Source organism: Pan troglodytes, chromosome 6 (genome assembly GCF_028858775.2).
Source record: "Pan troglodytes isolate AG18354 chromosome 6, NHGRI_mPanTro3-v2.0_pri, whole genome shotgun sequence".
NCBI lineage: Eukaryota > Metazoa > Chordata > Mammalia > Primates > Hominidae > Pan > Pan troglodytes.
In genome coordinates this window covers 72,620,059-72,647,861 of record NC_072404.2, presented here as the reverse complement: position 1 = coordinate 72,647,861, position 27,803 = coordinate 72,620,059, and the positions used below count along the sequence as shown (strand labels likewise).

General features: G+C 44.2%; 1 protein-coding gene, 1 long non-coding RNA gene, 2 other non-coding genes and 1 pseudogene across 5 annotated transcripts in view; 1 reads left to right on the top strand and 4 right to left on the bottom strand.

Moving 5' to 3' along the window:
* The window catches only part of LOC134810428 (uncharacterized), a 71,901-nt gene extending 63,389 nt beyond the window's left edge, over positions 1-8,512 (bottom strand). Inside the window, exons 1-4 of one of the 2 annotated variants that reach the window (XM_063814254.1) lie at positions 8,289-8,512; positions 5,780-5,864; positions 2,200-2,272; positions 1,087-1,223 (exon numbers count right to left, since the gene is read on the bottom strand). The gene's annotated coding sequence lies outside the window, so the exon portion shown is untranslated. The other variant, XM_063814255.1, reaches the window with a different exon arrangement.
* Positions 8,513-8,961: 449 nt separating this feature from the next.
* LOC129135485 (uncharacterized) lies at positions 8,962-18,243 on the top strand. Its single transcript, XR_010158457.1, has 2 exons — positions 8,962-9,049; positions 11,284-18,243. It is a non-coding gene; the product is annotated as an uncharacterized LOC129135485 (long non-coding RNA).
* LOC100612293 (T-complex protein 1 subunit zeta-like) overlaps positions 15,297-27,803 on the bottom strand; it is a 25,410-nt pseudogene continuing 12,903 nt past the window's right edge.
* On the bottom strand, positions 19,329-19,463 carry LOC112209904 (small nucleolar RNA SNORA15). The gene has a single exon (XR_002944893.1). It is a non-coding gene; the product is annotated as a small nucleolar RNA SNORA15 (small nucleolar RNA).
* Positions 23,857-23,990, bottom strand: LOC112209911 (small nucleolar RNA SNORA22). The gene has a single exon (XR_002944900.1). It is a non-coding gene; the product is annotated as a small nucleolar RNA SNORA22 (small nucleolar RNA).

The window sequence follows — 27,803 nt, the reverse complement described above, 5'->3', positions numbered from 1 at the left end:
GGGTTCAAGCAATTCTCCTGTTTCAGCCTCCCGAGTAGCTGGGACTACAGGTGCCCACCACCATGCCCGACTAGTTTTTTTTATTTTTAGTAGAGATTGGGTATCACCATATTGGTCAGGCTAGTCTTGAACTCCTGACCTCAGGTGATCCACCCACCTCAGTTTCCCAAAGTGCTGGGATTACAGGTGTGAGCTACCGCACCTGGCTGGAAAAGGTAATATTTTCCACACATAAACATTAGTGTAACTTTATTGGACTTAAAAAAATATTTTTTTTTAGTAAGAGAAGCAGAAGATTCTCCTGAACTGCATCATTTCAACTAGCATTTATTTACTCATGACTAAAATACTACAACAACTATAAAAAGTCAAGTGATGGCCAGGTGCAGTGACTCATGCCTGTAACCCCAACACTCTGGGGGGCCAAGGCGGGTGGAGCACCTGAGGTCAGGAGTTTGAGACCAGCCTGGCCAACATGGCGAAACCCCGTCTCTACTATAAATACAAAAATTAGCTGGGCATGGTGGCTCTCACCTGTAGTCCCAGCTACTAGGGAGGCTGAGGCAGCAGGATCGCTTGAACCTGAGAGGTGGAGGTTGCAGTGAGCCATGATCACGCTGCTGCACTCTAGCCTGGGTGACAAAGCAAGACTCTGTCTCAAAGGAAAAAAAGAAAAAGTCAAGAGCATAGGGAGTATTAAAATCAGACATAACCAATGGTCTCTCATCTGAACAGCTCCATTTTTTTGCTATCATTATGTGTTAAGGTCTATTTGCTAAACATTACTATTTGTACTAAAGTTTCAAGTGTATCCTATAACACATTAGTGCTGACTTAGGTTTAATGTCCTTTGCTGTACACTATACTTGAATATCATACTTATATATCACAACAAATGTATCTTTCTCTAAGGCAATTACCATTAATACTGCTTTAAAATTACAAAATGTGGGCCAGGTGTGGTGGCTCGTGCCTGTAATCTCAGCACTTTGGGAGACCGGGGCAGGTAGATCACGAGGTCAAGAGATCAAGACCATCCTGGCCAACATGGTGAAACCCTGTCTCTACTAAAAGTACAAAAATTACCTGCGCGTGGTGGTGCACACCTGTAGTCCTAGCTACTCCGGAGGTTGAGGCAAGAGAATCGCTTGAACCTGGGAGGCGGAGGTTGCGGTGAGCCGAGATTGTGCCATTGCACTCCAGCCAGAACAACAAAAGTGAAACTGTCTCAAAAAATATATATATATATAAAATGTGAAGATTGTTTTTATAGTTTCACAACAACTGAATATTAATGTCTTTAAATAGTAAATCACCATCACAACAAAAGCCCCACAACATAATGTTTCATTTTATAAAAAGCACTGACATTTATAAAATTGTCATAGTCAACTTATAAAACTGTAATAGCAAATTATTTTTACTCAGAATAGTACTAAATTAACAATATAATAAAAACATAGGCCGGGTGTGGTGGCTCACACCTGTAATACCAGCACTTTGGGAGGCCGAGGAGAATGGATCATTTGAGGTCAGGAGTTCGAGACCAGCCTGGCCAACATGGTGAAACCCTGTCTCTACAAAAATATAAAAATTAGCTGGGCCTGGTGATACACCCCTGTAATCCCAGCTACTTGGGAGGATGAGGCAGCAGAATTGCCTATAATCCCAACTATTTGGGAGGCTGAGGCAGGAGAATCGCTTGAACCCAGGAGGTGGAGGTTTTAGTGAGCTGAGATTGCACCAATACACTGCAGTCTGGGCAACAGTGTGAGACTCTAACTCAAAAAAAAAAAAAAGGATAAAAGTAGAGACAATAGGGGCATCTTGGTGAATACCGAATTTAACAAAGCAGATTAAGAGAAACAATTAGTTTCAAAAAATAATATTCAATTAAATCTCTAAGATCCAGGGCTTTGCAATAAATATGTAAATAAATCACCAATATCCATGCTGAAAGTTTAAAAGAAATGCTAAAGAAATAAAACTTTTCCTTAGTTTTGCAGTAATCTAGAAACAAAGAATGTTTCTAATATTTAGACAGAAACTACAAAGCACCTTACAAGGAGAGACGTGTAAGGATGGCAAGATTCACCAGCAGCCCTGGGCTTGTCCACAGTACTCCCATGATGAACAATAACTCCATTGTGTAAATGCTTATGAACAAAGTATTACAGGACTTTTCCAATTTAAACATACCGTATTTTCTGTCAGACAATTCTTCAACTTGTTTACATAGATCAGCGATATGATTATTCCATTTCTCTGAAAACTGAGCAAAAGTTGATTCTCAATAATATGTCCCTATGTCAGAGCAGCACTAATATACAATGACTTATTTCCTATATTTTACATACTAACAGTCCATATCATTTTACTGCTTTCGAAAACATTTTTCCCTTTTTTGGTGGTTCTTAGAATTAGTTTAATAGGAGACTACAAGAGAAGTTTTAAAGTTTAATGCCTCTTTTTAGCCTTTAATTTCTGAAAAGCAGGAGGGCAGAAAAGATCAATCAAATTAAACACGACAACAGGGAGGCCACAATGAGGAGGTCTCCAGAGGCCTTTTCGCAAACTTCCTAAAACATGTCTCAGCTGTGTGGAAATAAGGCTTTACAGCAGCTGGGTGCAGTGGTGCAGGCCTGTAATCCTAGCACTTTGAGAGCAGAGGTGGGCAGATCACTTCGAGCTCCGGGCAACAAAGCAAAATCCCCCCTCCCCTCCCCAACCCCCTGCCTCCGCCCCCGTCTATACCAAAAATACAAAACTTAGCCAGACATGGTGGCAGGTGCCTGTAGTCCCAGCTACTCAGGAGGTTGAGGCAGGAGAATCACTTGAACCCAGGAGGCGGACGTTGCAGTGAGCCGAGGCCGTGCCACTGCCAGCCTGGGTGACAGAGCAAGACTCTGTCTCAAAAAAGAAAAAAAAAAAAAAAAGATTAAGTAAGAGGGACACCAGACCTTAAAAATACAAGTTTAAGAGGGACCCTGACTCAGCGTGGTGGCTCATGCCTGGGACTTTGGGAGGCCGAGGCAGGCGGATCACGAAGTCAAGAGATCTAGACCATCCTGGCCAACATGGTGAAACCCTATCTCTACTAAAAATACAAAAAATTAGCTGAGAGTGGTAGGCGCGCACCTGTAGTCCCAGCTACTCAGGAGGCTGAGGCAGGAGAATTGCGTGAACCCAGCAGGCGGAGGTTGCAGTGAGCTGAGGTTGGGCCACTGCACTCCAGCCTGGGCAACAGAGCAAGACTCTATTGAGGCAAGGTTTCTCATTCTCAGGTCCGAGGGGTTCAATAACTGGGCCCTTAGGGAGGTGTGAGCCCCCTGAAACGATGCAAGGTTTTGTGTGGAGAGTGTGCACATGCGTTTCCGGGAAAACAGCCCACAGCTCTCATTCTCAGCAGGCTCCACACTCAAAAAAGGTTAGACTCTTGCTACAGAGCTGTGGGAGCAGCTAGGTGAGGGGCCTGCCAAGGGCACTCTGGGGACTACCTGGGCAGTCTTGAGCCCACCTGGGCAGTCCTGAGCCCACTGTCCCTTAGGTAGGCTGTGCTGCTTGGTATTTGCAGAGCTGAGGGGGTGGGGCATGCGGGACTGTGAAATCGCCCTGAGATGACCCACAGCACTCAGCTGGGAAGTGAGGGGTGTGTATCCTGCAGCATCCTCCATTCCTAGGGCCATGGGGCCAGGAGAACTGGCCCTTGCAGCAAGTGAAAAGCCTATCATTGACTCCCTCCCTGGCCATGTAGACAATGAACCAAAGGCACCCATATCAAGTAAATGCCTTGGTCTCTGTGACCGAGGTGACCAGTAGGCATTCCCAGGTGCAGGGAAGGTCCTGACACCAAGATATGCACCTGGTCACCTGAGGAAAGAGAAAGGACTATCCAAGGGGTTGGGGCTGAGCTGGGTGTGGAGTGGTCCTTGTGGGTCATGGTGAGTGGGAGGGGGAGCAGCATGAGCCAGGCCTCGCAGCAGGAGAACAACCAGGAGACGGCCTGGAAAAAATGCTGGACCCACGAGGGTTCAAGGCTGGGCAGAGAGGGAGATGGGATAGGCTGGGAAGTCCTGAGGTCTGAAGATTGGCCCTGGCAGGCAGAAACCAGGAAAGGTGGGCAGTTACCTGCACCCTGGGGGCCAGATGCATCCTTAGCCTAGAGCAGGTGCCAAGATTTCTGGCTCTGGGTGTGATCTAAGTCTGGGGAAAAGCCCCAACCCCCACCAGGACCACCTGCCCCCCAAACTACTTCAGATGCTGAGCCCAAGCCAGGAGCAGGAAGCTGGACTGATGCCTAGGGTAATCCCGACAAAGTCCCTGACTCCCCCCAGCTATGGGGCTGAAGGGGAATTACAGCCCAAACCCCAGATGCTGGCTCTCAAACTAACACTGAGCCCTCAGGGCCCAAAGGGAGACTCAATCAGCACACTTTCCAGATGGGGAAATGGGCTCAGAGAGGTGCAAGAGCCTTGCCCAGTGCCCCAGACCAGGACTCTAGGCCCAGAGTGTTCTTTTGTCACTGTGTCCAGAGGGTAGCAGCTGCTCTGATATAGCCACCTGAGCCTGGCAACTTTCTCCAGCTTTGGAAGCCCAGGAGCATGGCCCGTGCCCACAGATGCACCTGGCATGAGGCGCACCCAGAGGGACAGAGGCAGATGAGTTTCGCCTCCTCCACTGGATTGTGAAGGCCTCCAAGGAGACAAAAATCTGCTTGAGAAGGCAGCAGATAGTGAGCAACCTGGGGTGGTTTAACTCTGGATGGATCCGCAGTGCCTGGATGGGACCTGGCTCAGACAGAGCTCAGTTCTGCAGGTCACTGAGGCATGGAAAGGTCACAGCTACCAAGTGTAGGAGTCTGGATTCAAAGCCAACAGCGTGACTCCAAAATCCCTGCCCTAGCCCCTGGACCACCCACCTCTCGGAGTCACCCTTGCAAGCTCATCAGATGTTCAGGCCAGCAGCACAACCAGCCAGGGCCAGGGAAACTTGGGGAGCCTCATTCCAACATAATCCTTGCACCCTTGCCCCTCACCATCTTTCTTCCTGCGTTAACCTCACCCCCTACACAGAGCCTGGGCCACTTAACTTGGCATCAAACAGATGCCTCAATAAATCAGAGTCTGATCTTCTCGGGGGGCGGGGGGGGGGGGAAAAAAAAAAGACTTAACAGATATACAGTTGCAAGTTAGAATGTTAAAGAACATAAGCATACAACAACTTAATGTACATATAAATCCAATATGTAGCCAATCATTGTGACTATGACACAACAGAATATTAACATACTATTTTCAAAATGTATACAAGCTTAATGATCTATTTATATTCAAAATATGAATCATCAACATAATTTGCCATTAATATCTCATTCAGTCCCTTCACAGGACACATGATCCACTGGGAGTTAACACAATAGCAGCTGGCAGGCAGTGACACACAGCAAAAACGAAAACCAAGAGGTGAAATAGTTCTGAAATAAAGAAGGTTTTAAAGCTAAGAGAAACCATTGAATTACTAAGTCATTAGCACTAATTTTGAGCCAACTAATTAATATGAGATGAAACAATGTCCTATGCTTTGGTAAATTCAAACCATGTTTAAACAATGTCTATAAAGTGACTTTCAAAAAGCTCCTGGCTTTACAAAGGTGAGATTATAACATAGTAATACATGCTAAAGCATTTCCCCCTGCAGATGAGCATGTTGTAACTTTCATCAGCCACATTGAGAGTCCAGAAGATGAGGGAAAAGGTTGTGGATTTCACTGAGAACTTACCAGAGTTGAACTCCCTCACTTTCCGTTGCCCATCATTGGCAGGTTCCGGAACTGGTGGCTGTGGTAGTTCGTTGGTCTTTGGTCGCTTAGAAGGTGGAGAATCATCATCACGTTGAAAAAGAAAATGGTCATTAATGAAGGAACAATCCTAGGTTACAGCCACCTCCTGGTCAATTCCCAACATTCAAAAGGTGAGCAGCTTTAAAGCTATTTTGAATATTAATAATTATTCCTGTACTACGATCTTCAGCATACCTTTTTCTAGTTACATTTGAAATTTTATCCTTTTGGGATGTGCTCAAGTGAATACTGCTTTATCCTCTGTCTTGCTTCATTACTTTTTAGTTTGCTTCATTTGAATCATCATTATAAATCTCCCCTTGCCCTCAAATAACTCTGAAATTGCTGCCAATAACTATATTGTTTTAAGGCTTTTCAGAAAAAACTTTCAACAAAGACAGTCACCTAAAGTTATACAAATATAGAAGAAAGGGAATATAATTACGCTTAGATTGGAAAAAATATTTAAGCTTATACAAAATTCAAACATACATAAACAAGGGAAGCTGGATAATTTTATGTTCAAATACTTTTAACAAGTGCAAAATGTATATGCTTAAAGAAATAGGGTTGGCCGGGCATGTTGGCTTATGCCTGTAATTCCAACACTTTAGGAGGCCAAGGCAGGCAGGTCACTTGAGGTCGGGAATTCAAGACCATCCTGGCCAACATGGTGAAACCCCATTTCTACTAAAAATACAAAAATTAGGCTGGGTGCGGTGGCTCACACCTGTCACTTTGGGAAGCTGAGGTGGCCGGATCACCTGAGGTAGGGAGTTCAAGACCAGCCTGACCAACATGGAGAAACCCTGTCTCTACTAAAAATACAAAATTAGCCAGGCATGGTGGCGCATGCCTGTAATCCCAGCTACTCGGGAGGCTGAGGCAGGAGAATCGCTTGAACCCGGGAGGTGGAGGTTGCAGTAAGCCGAGATGGCGACATTGCACTCTAGCCTGGGCAACAAGAGCGAACTCCGTTTCAAAAACAAAAACAAAAAGATATTAGCCAGATGTGGTGGCGCCTGTAATCCCAGTTATTCAGGAAGCTGAGGCAGGAGAATCGCTTGAACCGAGGAGGCGGTAGTTATGGTGAGCAGAGATCATGCCACTGCACTCCAGCCCAGGTAACAGAGCAAGACCCTGTCTCAAAAAAAATAGGGCTACATTATTTATGAAACAGATACTGTTGACTCAGTCACCAGAAAGTGAAGGTCGCCGACATCAGACAAATTCACTGGAGGACCTATGTATGTGCTTTGAAAGACAAAACTGCTTTGGTAAAGAATACTGTATTTCAGAAAAACATAATCATATTAACAACTAATAACACTGTAAAATGCTGATGTGTTGAATGCTACTTTAGAAAAACATGTTCAAGTCTAGGAAAAAGATTTCCGATAGAAAACTACGTATCAATTACCTAGCTAGCTAGCTATCTAGAGACAAGGTTTCATTCTATTGCTCAGGATGGAGAGCAGTGGGATGACCATAGCTCACTGCAGCCTTCAGCTCCTGGCCTCAACTTATCCTCCTGCCTCAGCCTCTTAAGTAGCAGGGCCACAGGTGGACACAGGTACACCTGGCTTTTTTTGTTTGTTTTGTATAAACAGGGTTTCACTACATGGCCCAGGCTGGTCTCAAGCTCTGGAGTCTTGCTCTGTCGCCCAGACTAGGGTGCAGTGATGCTTCTCGGCTCACTGCAACCTCCGCCACCTGGGTTCAAGAGATTCTCCTGTCTTAACCTCCTGAGTAGCTGGGACTACAGGCATGCACCACCACGCCCGGCTAATTTTGTATTTTTAGTAGAGATGGGGTTTCTCCATGTTGGTCAGGCTGGTCTTGAACTCCCAACCTCAGGTGATCAGCCCGCCTCAGCTTCCCAAAGTGCTGAGATTACAGGTGTGAGCCACCGCGCCCGGCCTAATTTTTGTATATTTTTGTAGAGACTGGGTTTCACCATATTGGCAAGGATGGTCTCAAACTCCTGACCTCAGGTGATCCACCCGCCTCGGCCTCCCAAAGTGTTGGGATTACAGGCGTGAGCCACCGCACTTTCTTATGTTATTAAATAGCCTAGCCCAGGAGGGTGCGGTGGCTCACGCCTGTAATCCCAACAACTCTAAAGGCCAAGGTGAGAAGATCGCTTGAACCCAGGAGTTCGAGACCGGCCCGGGCAACATAGCAAGACCCCCCCCCATCTCTACGAAAGATACAAAAATTAGGCCAAGCGTGCACCGCGCCTGGCTAATCTTTGTATCTTTCGTAGAGACGGGGTTGCGTCATGTTGCCCAGGCGCATCTCGAACTCCTGAACCCAAGCCATCCTCCTGCCTCGGCCTCCCAAAGTGCCGGGATAGCAGGGCCCAGGCAGCCTCATGTGTTCTTTAAGCAGTCCCTCCCGGTTGTACACTTGGATAGTTTTCTTTTTTATTTTTTTATGCAGGGTTTACCTCAGTCTCGCAGGCAGGAGTGCTGTGGTGAGATCACAGCTCATTGGAGGCTTGAATCTTGGGGTTCAAGTAGCTGGGAGGCTGAGGTTGGACTACAGAGACGGGGTTGCGCCATATTGCTAGGCTGCTCTTGGCCTGAAGGGATCCTCCTTCCTGGGCCGTGCCCGGACACATAGTTTTCCATTTTTGACCGACATAAATACTGTGCTGGGTGGGAGTTTGTCAACTACCCCTTTCCAGCCAGCAACACACAGGAACTGGCGGGGAGGTCGCGGTTACCAAGCTCCACTCTGAGAAGACTGCCCAGCTCCAGGCACTGTAGAGCCCTTGTGACGTGACAGAAGGCCCGCCCCTGTGACGTCACCGAAGGCGCCCCCCAAGATGTCGCAAAGGCCCGCCCCTCACGCAGAGCCAATCGGAACTCCAGGTGCTGGGTCTTCCAGGAGAGCGCCTGCGCGGGAGGGTGACCACAGGCGGCCGGGCGGGATGTCCTGTCCGCCGTCTTCAGCCCAGCTGCCGCCACCCATAAGCTATGAGGAGGAGTTTACGACCACCTGGACTACTACCACCTGCGTGACTTCCCGGCCTGAGGGGTCCGCGCAGCAAAGGCCTGACGCTGCTCGAGCAGGCGCTGCGCACCTACCGGCTGGCGCCTGGTAGGCACGAGCGCAGGGTCGCCCAGAAGCTCCTCAATGGCCGGCGCAAGTGCCAGCCAGCGCCAGCTGCAGCCCTGGCCGCGCACTCGCCTCAGCTGAGCCTGGGTATGTGCACCCCCCAACACTTCCCCCAGCCATGTTCCGGGGACCTCGGGAGCGTCCCCCACCGCCCGGTGCCATTCGTGCTGGGCAGGGTCGGCCCGCTTTGAGGCTGCCCCGCGTTAGGGAGCTGCACTGCACCCCCACCAGCTTGACCTCTGACTGCCGTTGCAATAGCATTAAAGCCTTTGGAACTTTGTAGGTGGGTAGAAGGGGCTAGGAACCGAAGAAAACATCTTTTTAAAAATTTATATAAGGGACTGGCCGGGTGCGGTGGCTCACACCTGTAATCCCAGCACTTTAGGAGGCCGAGTGGGTGGATCACCAGGTCAGGAGTTGAAGACCAGCCTGGCCAGCATAGTGAAACCCTGTCTCTACTAAAAATACAAAAATTAGCTAGGCGTGGTGGCGGGCGCCTGTAATCCCAGCTACTCGGGAGGCTGAGGCAGAGAATTGCTTGAACCCGGGAGGTGGAGGTTGCAGTGAGCCGAGATCGCGCCATTGCACTCCAGCCTGGGCAACAAGAGCAAAACTCCGTCTCTAAATAAATAAATAGGATTTTCAAGGCGAGGCATGGTGGGTCACACCTAAATAAGTAAATAAATAAATAAAATGGATTTTCGGCTGGGCATGGTGGCTCACGCCTGTAATCCCAGCACTTTGGGAGGCCGAGGCGGGCGGTTCACGAGGTCAGGAGATCGAGACCATCCTGGCTAACACGGTGAAACCCCGTCTCTACTGAAAATACAAAAAAAAAAAAAATTACCCAGGCGTGATGGCGCGCGCCTGTAGTCCCAGCTACTGGGAAGGCTGAGGCAGGAGAATGGCGTGAACCCGGGAGGCATAGTTTGCAATGAGCCGAGACCGTGCCACTGCACTTCAGCCTGGGTGACAGCGAGACTCCGTCTCAAAAAAATAAATAAATTAAAAAAATAAAATAAAATGGATTTTCAAGGCCAGGCATAGTGGGTCACACCTATAATCCCAGCACTTTGGGAGGCCAATCCAGAAGGATTGCTTGAGCCCAGGAGTTCGAGACCAGCCTGGGCAACAGGGCAAAACCCTGTCTCTATCAAAAGCACAAAATAAGCTGGGCATTATAGTGCACACCTGTAGTCCGAGCTACTCAGGAGGCTGAGATGGGAGGATGGTTTGAGCCCGGGAGGCAGAGGCTGTATTGAGCTGAGATCATACCACTGAACTTCAGCCTGGGTGATGAGCCAGACCCCGTCTCAAAAAATAATAATAATAATAAAAATAAATTCATATAGTTTGGTATGGTTTAGTAAGTTTCAGCAGGCAGATTGTCAGGGTAAGATGGATTGTTATATATACATTTATATATATAATATGTATATTTATATACTTATTTATTTTAGCAGAGATAGGGTCTCCCTATGTTGCCAGGCTGGTCTTAGACTCCTGAGCTCAAGCAATCCTGCCTCGGGTTCCTAAAGGAAGCTCACGTTGCAGGTGTGAGCCACTACACCTGGCCTATAAGGGGAATTTAAGGGACTCTCTACTATGATGTCCCTTCTCCCAATCCCTTTCCGCATGTAGAAGAGGGTTCTGTTGAGTGACTGGCATTTGCTTATATTTCTCAGTGCTATGCCCAGTGTAATGGAAAATGCACAGACTGGCTCAAGAGCCCAGGGATTTCAGTTCCAGGCCAAGCTCATCCACTGACTGACAGAGTCAGTCAAACTTGTTTGGATTTCAGATTCTTCATCTGAATAACGTAGATAACACTTATCCCATAGTACACTGCAAAGATGACACGTGACAGTGAACAAGTTAGTTTCCCTTTAAATATTAAGAATTAGGCCAGGCGCAGTGGCTCACACCTGTAACCCCAACACTTTGGGAGGCCGAGGCGAGTGGATCACAAGGTCAGGAGTTCGAGACCAGCCTGGCCAATATGGTGAAACCCCGTCTCTACTAAAAATACAAAAATTAGGTGGGTGTGGTGGTGGGCGCCTCTAATCCCAGCTACTTGGGAGGCTGAGGCAAGAGAGTCGCTTGAACCCGGGAGGCAGAGGTTGCAGTGAGCGAAATTGCGCCACTGCACTCCAGCGCCTGGGTGACAGAGTGAGACTCAGTCTAAAAAAAAGAAAGGAAAAAAGAATGAGATTAGAGAGTGCCTTTATTCCTCCTGGAAGAACACCTGATGTACCTGAAATCTTTGTTGGTGACAGGAAATATGTCGATAGCATAGGGTTTCACTGTTGCCTCCCACACAGGGCCTTCACCATCTCTGCCATCTGGAGAATTTGTTCCCATCAGGAATCTCCCACCTGGCAGTGGGACCATGCTAGTAGCCTGTCCATTTCCTGCAGATAAAAAAAAGAGGTATCGGTAATACATGCATATATATAAAACAAGTGGTAATATTTGGATCGTATGCAATACTCATGATGGTGTGACAAAACAAAACAAAAAATGTGGAGGTTTAAAAATCTGGCTTTAAATTCCTTTTGCATTTTGTTTGCCTTCACATTCTTGTTCTGCCACTTAGTTTGATGGGAAACCTTAGGCAAATTTCTTAATCTGAGATTCAATTTCTTTTCTTTTTTTTTTTTTTTTTTGTGACAGGATCTCACTCTGTCACCCAGGCTGGAGTGCAGTCATGCAGTCTTGGCTCACTACAGCCTCTGCCCCCGTGGGCTCAAGCAATCCTCCCACCTCAGCCTCCTGAGTAGCTGGGACCACAAGTGTGCACCACCACGCCTGGCTAATTTTTGTATTTTTTGTAGAGATGGGGTTTTGTTATGTTGCCCAGGCTGGTCTCAAACTCCTGAGATCAAGTGATCCTTCCACCTCAGCCTCCCAAAGTGCTGGAATTACAGGTGTGAGCCAACACGCCCGGCTGAGATTCAATTTCTTCATCTGAAAAATGAGGATACCTATGGACAACTGTAGCTTGTTCATAAAAGAAAAAAAAATAAGTATGAAAAATGGGGATACTATCTCACTATCTCTTAGGTAGTAGCTGTATCAATTAAAGTAACATGGAACCAGGTTCAATGGCTCAGAGACAGGGTGCAGAAGCGAAGGCAGGAGGATTGCTTGAGCCCAGGAGTTCAAGGTTGCAGTGAGCTATGATCATGTCACTGCACTCCAGCCTGGGTGACAGAGTGAGACCCTGTCTCAAAAAATAAAAAATAAAAAGATAGTAATAAAATAGCATGGGTGAAATGTTGAGCACATGATAGATTTGCACTTACCTCTTTCTTCCTCTACACAAACCCTTGCCCCAACTAGGCGAATTTAGACACTCTACCCTAAAATACATCTAGCACTTTCTACCCATCCTTCTGCTCATGCTGTTTCTCTGCCTCTTCCTCTCCATTTACTGAACTCTTAACAGTTCTTGGTGATTCTCACCATTATATGCTCCAGAAGGGAAGTATATAATACATATATATTTTTGACAGTATATACCTGGCCCCTGCCATAAATGCACAATGATTATCGCCAAATAGTTAAATGAGCACCTTTAGACTTGTTTGAATGCCTCAGAAAAATCATAGAATTAAAAAGGACCGGCCAGGCATGGTGGCTCACGTCTGGAATCCCAGCACTTTGGGAGGCAGAGGTGGGCAAATCACCTGAGGTCAAGAGTTAGAGACCAGCCTGGCCAACATGGCGAAATCCTATCTCTATTAAAAATACAAAAATTAGGCTGGGTGCGGTGGCTCACACCTGTAATCCCAGCACTTTGGGAGGCCAAGGTGGGCGGATCACGAGGTCAGGAGATCAAGACCATCCTGGCTAACAAGGTGAAACCCCATCTCTACTAAAAACAAAAAAAAATTTAGCCAGGCATGGTGGCGGGCACCCGTAGTCCCAGTTACTCGGGAGGCTGAGGCAGGAGAATGGCGTGAACCCGGGAGGTGGAGCTTGCAGTGAGCTAAGATCGTGCCACTGCACTCCAGCCTGGGCAACAGAGCGAGACTCCATCTCAAAAAAAAAAAAAAAAAAAAAGCCAGGCATGATGGTGCACACCAGTAATCCCAGCTACTTGGGAGGCTGAGGCAGGAGAATCACTTGAACCTGGGAGTCGGAGGTTATAGTGAGCCAAGATCGTGCCACTGCACTCCAGCTTGGGGGACAGAGCGAGACTCTGTCTCAAAATAAATAAAAAAGGGTCTGTGCTTCAAACTCCTTATTCCACAGGAGGAAACCAAGACCCAAAAAAGAAATATGACTTAAAGAGCTAGTTAGCAGCTGACAGGACTAGATTCGGGTCTCTTTACGGTACTGTTTCCAATAGGCCACACTTCTTCAGCTTGATGCACCACTTCAGTGTCTTTACAAGAAAGGATGTCTAAGCACTGTAACTTCTTTCAAGGCAGAGTCCTGGTCTTTTGATGTTCCTCAAGATCCTGTCTTTGGCTCTCTTATTCTGACACATTCACACTGATTTCATCCATTTTCTTTTTCTTTTTGTTTTTTTTTGTTTTTTTGAGGCAGAGCCTTGCCCTGTTGCCCAGGCCAGAGTGCAGTGGCATGATCTCGGCTCACTGCAACCTCTGTCTCCTGGGTTTAAGCGATTCTCCTGCCTCAGCCTCCTGAGTAGCTAAGACTACAGGTGCGTGCCAACACTCCCAGCTAATTTTTTGTATTTTTAGTAGAGATGGGGTTTCACCATATTGGCCAGGCTGGTCTTGAACTCCTGACCTTGTGATCCACCCGCCTTGGCCTCTCAAAGTGCTGGGATGACAGGCTTGAGCCACCGCGCCTGGCCTATTTTCAGTTTCTTCAACAAATATATCACCAAGGGGAAAAAATGGATCATCCTGGCATGGTGTCTCAGGCCTGTAATCCCAGCACTTTGGGAAGCTGAGGCAGGGATTGCTTGAGGCCACAGTGAGCTATGATGGCACCACTGCACTCCAGCCTCGGCAACACAGTGAGACCTTGCCCCCCCGCCCCACCAAAAAAACAAATAAATAAAAGGAGTAAGTAGGGAAATAATCAGATTGAATCGGAATTAAGAAATAACATACAATTGCAATGTATGAGCTTTATTTTGTCCCTAATTCAGCCAGCAAACGTTAAAAACCCTTTATGGGATAATAGATGAATTTGAACAGATTGGATATATTATTAAGCAGCGCTGCCAGTTTTTTAGTTGAGAAAGGGTAATCATTTTTTCGTGACTTCTTTTGACTATTCCAGCTGAAGGTTTAGAATACAATGGGATATGTCTGGACCCACTTCAAAATGGCTCCGGCAGACGGGGAGAGTGCGATTCCACAGGAGCAGGACTGGCCACAAACTGGCAGCTCTTTAAGCTGGCCCACGAGTACGTGAGGGCAGGGGTCGTTCCTCGTTACATTCTCCTCTTTCCCTTTTTTTTTTTTTTTTTTTTTGAGATGAAGTCTCGCTCTATCTCCCAAGCTGGAGTGCAGTGGCACAATCTCGGCTCACTGCAGCCTCCGCCCCCTGGCTTCAAGCGATTCCCCTGCCTCAGCCTCCTGAGTAGCTGGGATTACAGGCCTACGCCACCACGCCCGGCTGATTTTTTGTATTTTTGTGGAGACGGGGTTTCACCATGTTGGCCAGGCTGGTCTCCAACTCCTAACCTCAAGTGATCCACTCGTCTCGGCCTCCCAAAGTGCTGGGATTATAGGCATGAGCCACCGCGCCCGGCCTCTCTTTCCCTTTTATAAGTTTGAAAGATTCCAGAGCAAGAAGTTGAAAGCACAAGGCGGTGAGGCACCCTGCGCACCGAGAGCGACCTCCCCAGCCGGCGGCTGCAAGCGTATCCCGGAAGCGGGCAGAGGGGCCTCAGGCTCTCTCCCACCAGGGCGGAGGGCCCCATCCCCTTTCCTAGCGCCCCCGGCGTGGCCGGCGGTTCAATGACCTAGCCTGAGCCACGCACCAACCAGGAGCGACAGCAGGGACAGCAGCGGTGATGAACAACCCATGCTGGCATCAGGACTGGCGCGCCACGCCGCGCACACCCACGGCCCCGCTGCTCATCCGCCCTCACGCACCACGGTGGCAGTCGCCTCCTCCACACATGCGCATGCTGCTCCACCACCGCCCCTCACCCACCGGTTCAGCGGGGGAAACTGACGGACGCGAGGCGTAGGACTGGCCATACCACCTGCAGGGCTGCCCAGGGAAGTAAGGAAAAGCAGGTTGAGGGTCCCTAGAGGCCCCTTCACTACTTTTTGAACCTTTGGACAGCTTTCATTCCCTTTAAGATTGCTTCTGTGTGTCAAACCATTGCAAGACCACAAAGGAGGTTTCAACTTAACATTTATTTGCACACTCCAGGTCACTGCTGAGCCCCCAAATCCCACAGCCTAGTAACACCAACTTCACTTTCAAGGACCGCAGAGATAGACCAACTATATAAATCTTGTGGAAACATAGTAATTTGGGTGAGGAAACTATGATGCTAGAGGCTTTGGGATGAATATTTTGCATAAGCAAAAGTTCAGAAGCTTGAAAATATAGTCAGCCTACAAATCTCAAATTTCACCTGATAACCGTAGCCCTTAGCCACCATGCCTTCCAGCTCTCTCAACTCCCTTGCCTCTAGTTTACTCCTCTTCCCATTTCCTACAACTGTGTAGGGGGAGCATTTTAGCAAAGCTATTTCAAAAGTGTGAAAAGTCCAACTGATCAATAAATTTACTCAGAAATTTACACTAACGGGATGCTTCCAAAATTTTAAATTACTAAGCGTTATTTATATTAGCATAAAAATTTTAAAACCAGATGCTTAACAATAGGGTACTGCTGAATAATTTAACATATGTCCACATAAAATTAAACCATTAAAATCTGCTTTTTCAAGGAATATTTAATAAGGTAGGTAATATATGCTTATTTAACATGGAATTTTATGTCACTGCTGCTAAAGCAAAACATCCTGTTCACTGGGTGAAAGACCTGCTTTATGTGTGTACACTTCAGTGCAATTTTTAAAAAATACTGTAATTATAATTTCAGAACTTCCAAATTTCAACAGATGCCAGTGTTCTCTCCTTTTTTCACATGGGAAAATTCCCTTGAAACTCATTTGAAGCTTGGACAAAAATTCCACAGCTGTACTCTTCAGGATCACTTTGCAGAGTCTTCAAGACTCAGATACAGAGGAAGCTTCAATTCAACCTTTCAGAGAAGACATTCCAGCTCGCATGATCTCATCAACCAAGAGAATGTTGGTGGCAATCAGTGCTGAAAGGGGGATAAAAATTAGATAGCTCAGATGATTAGGAGCCCTAATTCGACTCAACTTCCCACTTCCAACTAAGCTGCACACGTTAACATCCAATTAAATTTCCCCCTTCCCCTCTACACATCAGAGGGCGAGTTCGGTTTCCATACTTTTCAGCTGATTACATTATTCATGGGGGAAAATGAGCAACTAAACAGAAAACACCAAATGAAAAGAGTATGATGATTCTCTAACAGTTTAGTTTTCATTTTCCCAAACTTACCAGGAATGAAGAAGCTGTTTCTTTACACAATCGTTATCCCATAATGCCTGCTTCTGCTGCTACCACGGGCTCACCTAAAAGGCAACCAAAGTAAGTTCAGTCAATAAGAACCAACAATATTGTGTGTGGCTTTGCTTATCACCGATGACTCATTTCCTCCAGTATTAACTATGGGAATTCAAAGCTTCTCTGTTAGCCCAATTTTCTACTCTAAACCATGACCCCTGTCCACAATATTTGAGGAGTGTCTGACTTCTACTTAGAAGATCTGAACACCCCTCTCTCCTTCTGGATACATTTCTGTTTACCCATACTAAAGTACAGCACTGCAACCCTAATCTGGCTAAAATGGACTGATCATTTCCCTCATTCCAGAAATCTTTTTTATTAAATAATAATGTTGACAGCAATAGGTCTTGCACATACTGCATGGATGTACCTGTTATCTGTCTCCCACTTTGTACTTAATTTGTGTTGTTTTGTTACAGGGGCCTAAGATCAGGGCTGTCACCATTTAATTAGATTTCTAGATCCCCTTTTCTGGCATTATTTGCTATCTTTAGCTGTTTTTCACCCATGAATATAATCACCCAATCTATTTTCTTATCATAGTACTTGATTAAAAACTGAGTAAGGTGGCTGGGTGCGGTGCTTCACGCCTGTAATCCCAGCATTTTGGGAGGCTGAGGCGGGCGGATCACGAGGTCAGGAGATCGAGACCATCCTGGCTAACACGGTGAAACCCCATCTCAACTAAAAATACAAAAAATTAGCCAGGCGTGGTGGCGGGTGCCTGTAGTCCCAGCTACTCGGGAGGCTGAGGCAGGAGAATGGCGTGAACCTGGGAGGCAGCAGTTGCAGTGAGCCAAGATCTTGCCACTGCACTCCAGCCTGGGCAACAGAGCAAGACTCCGTCTCAAAAAGAAAAAAAAAGAAACAAAGAACTGAGTTTAAGGCAAATGCAATATGAAAATCCTTCAACATTAATCTGAACCATCTACCACCACTCAACATCTCCAACAAAACTATACCAAAATTACTCAGTCTACTCTACTCCCTTAATTATTATACCTAGTCATTCCATTTTTTATTAATATCCTATTTTATCCCATTTTAGAACCCAGACTTCCCTAATAGTACTGGTGTCAAATTGCAAAGCAAAAGATTTTTTTTGTGGTCCCCATTTTGAATCTTTCCTGGCTTCAACTCACATGTACTACATCTAGTTTTTCCTCTACAAACAGTTGCATTCTCTTACCTGTGTTCAGGTCCACACCCACGAGCTGACCTGATTCTGAATGTTCTGCTTAAATTTTAACTAATGTTTCCTGAAGGTCAAAACCAGAATTCTGAGCAAGAACCTAAAGTAAACAAATATAATTCCTGAGAAAACAGGAAGAATTGATATTTAAAAAAAAAAAAAAAAAAAAGGCTGGGCATAGTGGCTCACACCTGTAATCCCAGCACGCTGAGAGGCCAAGGCGGGTGGATCACAAGGTCAAGAGATCGAGACTATCCTGGCCAACATGGTGAAACCCTGTCTCTACTACAAATACAAAAAATTAGCTGGGCATTGTGGCACGTGCCTGTAGTCCCAGCTACTCAGGAGGCTGAGGCAGGAGAATCGCTTGAACCTGGGAGGTGGAGGTTGCCGTGAGCTGAGATCATGCCACTGCACTCCAGCCTGGGCGACAAGAGACTGCATCTCAAAAAAAAAAAAAAAAAAAGAGCAAAAGAAAATCTCGGCCGGATGCAGTGGCTCACACCGGTAATCCCAGCACTTTGGGAGGCCAAGCCAGGTGGATCGCCTGAGGCCAGGAGTATGAGACCAGTCTGGCCAACATGGTGAAACCCCACCTCTACTACAAATACAAAAGAAACCTAGCCGGGTGTGGTGGCAGGCGCCTGTAATCCCAGCTACTGGGAAGGCTGAGGTTGCAGTGGGCCGAGATCACACCATTGCACTCCAGCCTGGACAACAAGAGCAAAACTCTCAAAATTCTTAAAAGCAAAACAAAACAAAAAAAGAATCTCACTGCATGAAGACAGAACATTTATGTTCCCTTCAGAGAATAACCAGACACAAGTTACTGATCAACTGTCTCATCTACCCCAAACCTAGCAGCAATACACCAGTCATAAACTATACTTCAAAATTAGTATATAATCAAAAACAATGATATCAGTTTAGCTAAAACCAAAACAAAAAGCAAGTTTGTACTCAAGTATAACCCCTAATACTGCAAATATTAAGCTACAGGTTCTCTCTTGCCATCTGAAACGTCAGCTATTCAGGCCTCCCAGAGAAACCAAATACATTTGGATGTTCTAGAGTCAGGAAGAAAACTGATCAAACCTGTTTATCCAAAATCCGTATTATGAATAAAGCCTACATTATCAAAAGGGTTTGATCAGCTGAATCTTTTGGAAGATTGACTGTTTAAGGCATACACACCTTGGGAATAACGAGCAACGCATCAGCAAATGCTTGGACTCCAAGCTGTGCCTTGCCCTTTACACTGAGCTTATATTTATTCAGGGCTTCTGCCATTGCCACTTCCACAGCACCAGCACCTGGAACCACACAGCCTGTTGGATGGGGGAAAAAGAAAAATGCTAAGAAAACTGTAGAACTAATTATGAATAACAAAATATACATATGAAAGCCATTAATTTCTTACAAATTCACTATGACCACATCAATTTAAGTACTGCATGTGAAAGCCACAATACAAGCGACTAACATATCAAATAGGAGAATGGTCCAACCAGAATGGCTTCACTGGCCACTGGCAGCCTTTCAACAGATCAGTATTAGTTCATTTATTTGTATTCACCTTTAATAATGATATGCTATGAAAAACCTTAGCATACCATCAGTCATTCTAAAGGGAAGACTGCTTTTGCATGGTGTCTGGCTGTGTAAACTACTGATAAAAGAACACAGTATTCAGCCATGCTTTTCAGACCAGCAAAACAATTTAATAGAATTGAAATATGGTGAGGATCTTACCATCATCAATAGCATTTTTGACAGCCCTCAAGCCATCCCTTACTGCATCTTTGATCTAAGTGTGGGCTTATTTGGTCCTTTGATCAATAATGTGACAGAACGAGGGTTGTTACACTTCTCAATAGAGGTGAACTTCTCCCTTTGTGTAGAAGAAACATGATTTTCAAAAACACGATGTGTGCAAAGAGAGAAGAGGGACTTACAGAGAATGACAAGCAGCATATTAATAAGGAACAAACTTGATCACATCAAACCAAATTATCTTTTTGAAAAATCACATATAAATGGCTTCCCATTACTACACATAAACCTTCAAAATGTATATAAACAAAAATCTGATCCTGAATTTCAATTAATTTTTCTGCTAAAGACTTCATGAACCAGGCACAGTGGCTCATGCCTGTAATCTCAGCACTTTGGGAGGCTGAGGGTGAAGGACAGCCTGAGCCCGAGAGTTTAAGACCAGCCTGGGCAACACAATACCACCCTGTTTCTACAAAAATTACAAAAAAAATTTAGCCAGGCATGGTAGCATATGTCTGTGGTCCCATTTGCTCAGGAGCCTGAAGCAGGAGGATCACTTGAGCCCAGGATGAGGAGGCTGCAGTGAGCTGTGATCACACCACTGCACTCCAGGCCAGGCAGGAGTGAGAACCCATCTCAAACAAAACAAAAATAATTCATGAGCTAAAAAGTTGTATTACCCTCAGGAAGAAAATACACTTACCAATGTATACTCATATACAAGTCCTGCATGTCCCAAGCAGTCAGGACTTAGGTCCTCAAAAGAATTCAGGGCCACCCCACCACAAGCAAGAGTCAGCCTGAAATAGCATTTTAAGGGAAATGAATAAGCAATGTTACCAGTGAAGTTCAAAGAGAAGACCAGTAATTTCTAGGAAGGAATTTTTCAGAATTACACACAAAATTACAGTTTAAAATGTACTTTAACCTAAGCCTTTTCATTTGCCATCAACCAGCTGAAAACCAGTCTTTTAACCCTCCATTTAAACCACTCTCCCCAAGTCAGCAAATGAAATCTAAAGATGGACAAGAGCTCTTTATTGGCCAGGCATGGTGGCTCACGCCTGTAATCCCAACACTTTGGGAGGCTGAGGTGGGTGGATCACTTGAGGCCAGGAGTTTGAGACCAGCCTAGCCAACATGGCAAAACCCCACCTCTACCAAAAAAGCAAAACGAAAACGAAACAATTCAACGGGCATGGTGGCAGACACCCGTAATCCTAGCTACTCGGGAGGCTGAGGCACAAGAATCCTAAGAACCCAGGAAGTAGAAGTTGCAATGAACCACGATCATGCCACTGTACAACAGAGCAAGACTGTCTCAAAAAAATAATAAAATAATATTTTTTAAAAAACTTTTATTGTGGTGAGCTCTTTGGGAGAAAGTATACTGAATTCAGAGACAAAAAGTAAAATAATGTTTACAAGGGCATAGAGGGAATGAGAAATGGGGAGTAACTATTTAATGGGTATACAGTTTCAGTTTGTGATGATAAAAAAAAATCCTAGAGATGGACAGTGCTGACGGGTGCAAAATAATGCGAATATAGTTAATGCCAATTAATTGTACAGTTGAAAACCCAAAAATAAAGTATAAGGAAAAACAAATAATCCCAATTCATTTGCAAAATAAGTAAAAGTCAAATTACTTGGATAAATCTGCTACTCATACCTCTCCATATTCCTCCTTTTAGCTCTGTGAAGAGCGACTATGCCTTCTTTGAAAGAGCATCTAAGGAAAAGGGGTCAATTCCCTATAACAAAAATAAAAATTAGTTTCAACATCTTTCACCTTAAAAGTAAAAAGGATGATACATACTATTTAGTTTATACACTGGATTTTCATTCTCACCTTTTGATTAATAACAAATCCTTTATCTGAATCACCACAGACTTTCCTTTTCAGTTCTATTATTTGTTTTAACTCTATCTTCAATGAATTTTCTTTCAGCTTTTATGAGTTTTTCTCTTTCTGCACTCTTGTAAAAAAAGCCAGAATTCACTTCTCTATTAAGAAAAAAAAAAAAGTTACAGAAAGCAGGGAAACATTTATTTTTTGAGAAAATAGCTTCTGAAACTGGGTTAGTCCTAAGATTTAACAAACAGCTCACTGAGCTCCAATCCTACCCCTTGCACATCTTCAGAGGCTGTTTCCTATAACTCTCCCAAACCAATTTGAGGATTATTGTCCTTACAGTGGGAAACGAAGTTTCACAAAAAAGTAACTCACCTAAAACACGAAGCTCCTCCATTTAAGTTAAGGGGCTATAAACTTAAGTTTTTTCATATTCTAATGACACGTTACAAATGAGGATATATGCATCCTCCACCCTTTTCTTCCTATCAAGATGCTATGCTCCATGGTCCAAAACAAGCCCTCTGATTAAGCTGTTCAAACACACACAAAATTATGGTTATTGATTTCCAGATGGGTGTATGTTAAACACCGAACTGAGAAGGCACTGATAATTTTCATGCAGTCAGCGTTGTTTCTTGAATTACTTGAAGATCCTATGCTGTACAGAAAAGTCTGCAGAGATAGTCTCCCTGGTAGGCTGTCAAACTGTGATGATATCTTTTAAAAACATGTTTTCTGCCAAGTGCCTGTAATGCCAGCACTTGGGGAGGCAGAGGTGAGAGGACGCCTTAATCCCAGGAATTCAAAACCAGGCTATGCAACATAAGGAGACTCCATTCTCCATAAAAAGAAAGGAAAAATGAACATATACATGTTTTCTAACTAAGTCTTTAGAAAAAAAAATTTTTTTAATTCCTCTACTGCTTCTCATTATGCTTTGTACCTAGCAATTCAATAAACGCCAAATGACTGATGTTGTTCACCTTTCGGAATAATTCTACCCATAAATACAACATAACGTTCACCTTATTTCAGGAGAAAATATTACTAAAAGTAAAAACAATCTTCACCTAGCAATTTATCCAACTTATATCTTCACTGAGCAATTTATCCAACTGATATCTTCAGGTAAATATACAACATTTTATATCCAAATATATTAAAAATTTTGCCAACAATATATATTGTACAAAGCACCCCTAAATTTCAAAACACACTTTATTAGTATTTTTTTTTTTTTTTTGAGATGGAGTTTTGCTCTTATCACCCAGGCTGGAGTGCAATGGTGTGGTCTTGGCTCACTGCAACCTCCGCCTCCCAGTTTCAAGCAATTCTCCTGCCTCAGCCTCCCAAGTAGCTGGGATTACATGCGCCCGCCACCATGCCTGGCTAGTTTTTGTAATTTTAGTAGAGACGGGGTTTCCCCATGTTGGCCAGGCTGGTCTCGAACTCCTGACCTCAGGTGATCTACCAACCTCAGCTTCCCAAAGTGCTGGGATTACATGCCTGAGCCACCAGGCCCGACCATTCGTATTTCATAGTCTTCTACCACCTACCTTGTATCAGTTTCAGATTTATGTTTCTTGTCAATGATCACAAAATCATGAAGAGATCAATAGGTTCATCTTTTCTTTTAATGGCCAAAATGGAGCCCACTACAGCCTGCAATAGGAGAAGGATAACCATTAAGTAAATTCAATTTGCAGCAGCAGAAATATGTTGCTTTTCAGAAGGCTAAAGTAGACAGTTTCTTCATTTTACAATCTCTACACTGATATAAGTCTTTTTCTATAAGCAGATAGAATACATTATATATGAACAGCTGTTACATTTCTGAAATCTCAATCTGTAATTCCCAAACATTAACATTCCTCCTGGTGTTTCATTAAAAATACTGATAACTGGAAGCTTTCTAATAACAAAATCTCCACTTTATAAACCTTTTAATGAAAGCTCCAATTTTACTTTTAAAACCCGGTTAGGTATACTATTATTTGAATTTCCTCATTTTACTTTTTAGAGACACAGATTAGGTATCACTGCCACAAAAATGAAGCTACATAGCACCTTGTGATTGAAATTCGTAATTATATTCACGTTTCTACTATCAGAGATTTTCTATATAGGTGTACCATACCAGACACAGACAAAATTTAATACATACCTCTGTTAAGACATCTGCAAGTTTAGCATGAACTTTAGTACAAAGAGATGCCCTGGCCACATCTTTAAGTGTTTCCTTGTCCATCCCTCTGCTTACTTTGACTTCTTCCAAAAAATGAAGGGCCTTTTCCTTCACAGCTTCAAATCCTTCAGTGATTATTCTGGGATGAAGGCCCTACAATAAACACACAATAACACTTGCATCTTCAATTAGGTGCAACTATAGTTCATGATAAAGTTCAGATAATTCTTGGAGGGATATTCTGATCATCATATCTTTGAACACGAGGTAATATAATGTGCTGGCTTTCTGAATACATTTAAAAGGATAAATATTCCTTTCAATGCAGAGGAGAAGAGCAGGCAATGCTCTAGCACAGGGTCAAAGCCAAGGGAACTATAAAGCACACTTGGGTGTTCACTGTGCAAACCACTCCGAATCATGTCAAAACCGACACTGTGTCCCAACAACTCACAGATGGTAGCATTATTCTATCTTTTCTATAGGTAATCTCAAACGAATTCACATCATTTACTAATAAAAATAAATAAAGACTATCTGCTCTCTTTTACCCGAAAATTCTGACAATAGAGTCGTAGTCACTGAGGTTTGTTTTAAACCTTGGAACTAGTCAGGGCTAACAAAGTGGAATTTATCTAAATGTAAGCTTTTGGTTGTCTTTTTCCTAACAAATAAATATGCCTAGTCCTAAACATCCCATTTTAAAATCTCAATTATTAATCTAAAGACAGATACAAATCACATAGGCAATTCAACTTGATTACAAAATTATTTTCAGGCCAAAAAAGGTTCCATAACCTGTCCAAGCTCACAACAAATTTGTTTTAGACCAAGGCAAAGACCCAGATTTAAGCCCCCTAATTCTACTGTATGGCCTCCGCTAGTATTAACACATCAATTTGTATAAATAAGTATCTGGCACGTCCTATATACAATAATATATTACAGAAACAAGAGTTGTGTGCCAGGCGCGGTGGCTCACGCCTTTAATCCCAGCACTTTGGGAGGCCAAGATGGGTGGATCACCTGAGGTCAGGAGTTGGAGACCAGCCTGACCAATGTGGAGAAACCCCATCTCTGCGAAAAATACAAAATTAGCCGGGCGTGGTGGCACATGCCTGTAATCCTAGCTACTCAGGAGGCTGAGGCTGGGAATTGCTTGAACCCAGGAGACAGACGTTGCAGTGAGCCGAGATGCCATTGCACTCCAGCCTGGGCAACAAGAGTGAAATCCCATCTCAAAAAAACAAAACAAAAAAAAGTTGTGCATACTTCAGAAATGTAGAGATCTGCCTGTTTCAGCAGCTCTCCAATGATTAGGACATTGGAAGTCGTACCATCACCAGTTATATCATCCTGGGCTGTTGCTACCTTTGCTATTAAGGAAGCTGTTGGGTGTTGAATTTGCTGAAAGTAGAAAAAGAATGAATCACTTAAAACAATATGAAACAGTCTAAAAATACCACAAATAAAATGCATGAAGGGCCTCTTTAAGTACTATCTACTTGAAAAAGCTACCCAAGTGTTTGGCTACAAATTACTAAGATTAAAAAGTCACAATTAGCTATCATGCGCATGCAATTATAATGATGGAAACATTTTCATGTGTAATTTATTTCCCAGGTTATCTCTACTTTACAGATGAGGAAGCTTGAGGCTCAGTAAAAGTTTACTCAAGATGACAGCTAACAGTTAACAGTAACGGATAATTTTACATCCTTGCCTCTTTAGGCAAGTGTAGGGCTCTATGAGAATAAGCCAGGTATCTCCTAAAATGAAAGCTCAGCAGCCTCCACTGTTACTCTGCAATGGCCAAATAATTTAAAAGGAAAGGTCAGGTGCGTTAGCTCATGCCTGTAATCCCAGCACTTTGGGAGGCCACAGCAGATGGATCCCTTGAACTCAGGAATTCGAAACCAGCCTGGGCTACATGGCAAAATCCTGTCTCTTAAAAAAAAAAAAAGCGGAAAAAAATTGTATTTTAGAGGTAAAATGACATGTCTGTAGCTTACCTTCAAATGATTCAGAGGAAAAATAGAAAAGAAATGGAGCAACATGTAAACAATTGGTGAATCTAGGTAAAGGGCACACACAATATAATCATTATTTTCGTAGGTTTGTAATTTTTTCAAAGAAAACTGAAAAACAGACTTCTGGAGATTGGAGAGAAGTTCCAGTGGGAGGGGACTTCTGAGGTGGTAGCAACAATTTATTTCTTAACTACAATAGTGGTTGTGTGTGTCCACTTTATAATTATTTCCTAAATTGTAAATGTTCTATGTGCTTCTCTCTACTTATGCTGTATTTCTGACACACGAAAACCCAAATAAATTTTTTTTTTTTTTTTTGGTGACAGTCTCACTCTGTCACCTAGGCTGGAGAGTGCAGTGGCACAATCTTGGCTCACTGAAACCTCAGCCTCCCAGGTTCAAGCAATCGATTCTCCTGCCTCAGCCTCTGGAGTAGCTGGGACTACAGGCGTACAGAACCATGCCTGGCTAATTTTTGTATTTTCAGTAGAGACGGAGTTTCACCATGTTGGCCAGGGCTGATCGTGAACTCCTGGCCTCAAGTGATCCACCTACCTCGGCCTTCCAAAGTGCTGAGATTACAAGAATGAGCCACTGCACCCGGCCCCAAAACAATTCTGACGTCAAGTTTAACCGTGGCTCCACTTTTCTGCTAACACGGGCCACCACTGAACCCAGTAAAAACAAAAACACCTCCTAGATTAGCAAGTCTTTATTAAAGATATTTCATCTGGATGTTGATAGCATGGTATACTACTAGCAAAACCCTGATTATTCTGAACTCAAATCAGCAGGAAATCATTTCTCTTTCTTGGATTTGAACTGTTAAGTTTTGGGAATTTAGGGATGAGTAAAACGCATACTCCCTTCAATAATCTCATATTCTCCATCCCTAAGACTTTAAAAATGTTAAAGCAAAGAGATTTCTCTCCCCTCCAGTTGGAGATGGAGATGAGACATAACAGAGAAATTGCTGTTTTAAAAAGAGAAAAACCGGCCAGATGCTGTGGCTCACGCCTGGTAATCCCAGCACTTTGGGAGGCTGACTCAGGCGGATCACCTGAAGTCATGAGTTCAAGACCGGCCTGGCCAACATGGTGAAATACCATCTCTACAAAAAATACAAAAATTAGCTGGGCATGGTGGAGCAAGCCTGTAATCCCAGCTACTTGGGAGGCTGAGACAGGAGAATCACTTGAACCCAGGAGGCGGAGGTTGCAGTGAACCACTGGACTCCAGGCTGGGCGACAGAGTGAGATTCTGTCTTAAAAAAAAAAAAAAAAAAAAAAAACCCATAAAGAGAAAAACCATCCTCACGCATTTTGCCCATGTGATTGTGTCAACCACCCTTAATTTTTCAAATTTTATTATAATTAATGTACAATTACAGTCCTTTAGCCCAGACTGTGAATGGCAAAAAAGCAGGGATTCAAAGACAGGGCTGTCAGACTCCAGGCACAGTAAGTACTATTACTGTCACTGTTACATGTCACTTTTAAAGTACACCTTCCACTTCTCTCTCCATTATGTTAACCATTTCCTCTACTTTTTTGAACTGACAGCATATTTATAATTGCTGTTTTCATGTCTTCGTCTGTTAATTCCATCATCTCTGTCATTTCTGGATCTAGTTCTGTTGATTGTTCTCCTGATTACATCATATTTTCCTGGTTCTTTGCATGCTTGGTCATTTTACTGAATGCCAAACATTATGAGTTTTGTGTTTGGGGTGTTGGATTTTGTGTTTTTCTTTAAATAGGGCTGGACTTTGTTCTCACACACAGGTAAGATTCTTTAAATCGGCTGTATCTTCCAAGACTTGCTTTTTCATTGTTAGAGTAGATCCAGAGTAGCCTTTAACTTAGGGCGAATTTAGCCTCATTACAATGCCCTTTTGATGCCCTTGCATATACTCTGGCTAATGGGAACACAGACTATTCCCAGCTCTGTGTGAGTCCCAGGAATTGTTTGGCCTGCTGCTTTCCAGTGGGGTTGTTTCTCTGGCCTCAGGTGCTCTCCTCTCATGCACCTGTAAATCAGGACTCAACCAGATTTCAGGAGACTCCTCCACCTATCTCTGGAGTTCTGTGTACAACTCCCACCTCTCTGGTACTCTGCCCCACGAATGATGACAACCTTCCCTCCCCGCCAACCCCCATCTTGTCCTCCCAATTCTAAGACACCATGCTC